This window comes from Phaethon lepturus, unplaced genomic scaffold (genome assembly GCF_000687285.1).
Source record: "Phaethon lepturus isolate BGI_N335 unplaced genomic scaffold, ASM68728v1 scaffold35435, whole genome shotgun sequence".
NCBI classification, from domain to species: Eukaryota; Metazoa; Chordata; class Aves; order Phaethontiformes; family Phaethontidae; genus Phaethon; species Phaethon lepturus.
In genome coordinates, this window is record NW_010543290.1 from 2,823 (window position 1) to 4,805 (window position 1,983).

Consider the following 1,983-nt stretch of genomic DNA (forward strand, 5'->3'; position numbering starts at 1 on the left):
CACCACCCCCACCCCCATCTCCCCGGAGCTTTGCAGTTCTCTGTGCGGAGCCGCTTGAGCCCCGGCGGAGAGGGCGGGGTTGGGGGTATCTGCAAGCCCCCAGCTCTTATTTTAGACTGGATTTTTCTGTCTTCATTTTTCTCCGGTTCCCAGAGGTAGCACTGTTAGTCCTAAATCAGAGTAGCGACTTGCAAGGCTCACGTTTAGCCAAACCTTGCAGCAAGTTGCTGTCAGAGTTTTGAGCCCCCCTGAAGCTCAGCCGGGGACACAGCCTGCCTGGGGTCCTGGGCTGGTGGCCGTCACCGGCATCCCCTGCTCCGTGGATGTGCAAGGGAGAGCTGATCCCCTGCTGCTGGGCGAAATTTGGGCATCTCGACACATTTACGGCTCAGGGAAAGAAAAATTCCAAGAGGACGCTGAGCAGAAAGCAGCTCCTACACCTTCCCCGTGCACTTTTACGGGTGCCAGGCTTCCAGCAGCCTTCAGGTCTCCTCCTCAATGGTTGGAGCTTGAATTATTTGGGGTCTTGGTGTGTTTGAAGCGTGGCTTGGGACCGCCTTGCCCAAGCACAGCTTCCTTAGGGATATGCCCTTGGAGGTGCCCAACAATGTGCCCACGCTGGGGGCAGCTGAGGAGGGCTGGCATTTAACGGTCCCTTAGCCCCCCAAAGTCCCCAAAGGGAGTTCCCATGTGTAGAACAGCTCTCCCCACCACTCTTGGTGCGTTGGTTTCTGAGCTCCCCGTGCCAGCGCCTGACTGGTGGGTGATCCCGCACACTGAGGCGGTGGTTTTCCATCCCTCGCCCCGCACATTCCTGCAAGTGGCTTCCAGCACGTGGAGCTCAAGCAGGGATCTCTGAAGCTGCATGGCTTCGACCTAGCGAGACCCCCCAGACTCCTGCCCGCTGACTGCAGCCTTGCCTTTGTCAAGGCGAGCTGATTCTTGGAGCCAGAGGAATAGCTGAATCGAGTTTTCCATTTGTTCTGGGTGTGCTGGCTTACCTATACGGATTTTTCCAAGGCAAAGCCGCCTGGGGAGCCCTTTGCATACCTACCTGGGCTAGGGGTTTGCTGGGGATCCCCGTACAGTCCTGAGAGGTCCCAGGTGACCTCCTCAGAAGTTGCTCCTTGGTGGAGATTCCTATTGCACAAACCCAAGATGAAGTTCACAAAGACTTCATGCCTCAGACTGCGCTGTTTGTTCGAGATTAAATGTCTTCTAATAAAAAGCTGTGGTCAGTTTAACTCCAAATTGCGTACTTTTCTTTATCTGTGGCCTGGAACTCCGCAAACTATGCAAAGTCCCATTTAAATTAATGGGATGCTTCAGTACGGATTTTAATGGGATTTTGTATAATAAAAATAACACTTAGAATGCCCTAACGTTTTGCTGCAAACTTGCAACAAAAGTCACTGGAACTGGGATAATAAAAATACAGGCTTTATGTGGAACCTATGAAGGTTTTGCCATTAACTTCAATGGCTCAGTTTCAGGCCTTATTATTTTAGTTTACCCTTGTATAAGTAAAAATTACTTTACCAATTAAATAAGAACACGTGACAACTTTTCTGTTCCAGTCTGGCAACTTGTATGTGAAAATTTAGTTTGATATTATCAAAACAGCCAAGATAGTCAGACTTATAAACCAGCCTGTATACAAAGGCTGAGAACAAATAAAAATAAGAAACTACACATTGTTTTTGCTAAGAGTTTGCCCTTCAAACAGAGTTGTTACTTCAAAAAAAAAAAAAAAAATAGTTCAGATCCCTCCTTTAACCTATCCAGGAGAACAGTTTTCTGCTCACCCTCATAGAAAACAGTAAAAACCTCCTTCAAAGTAAAATATGTTTTAATTAACAGAGCTGCAAAATAAAATCCACAGCTATGCAACAAGCCTCCTCTGCAGCTCACCATTGTGCGAACCGCTCGGGCAAGCTGCTCTTATTAACAAGCTACAGGCTATGCTCTGCGCCAAACTGATTA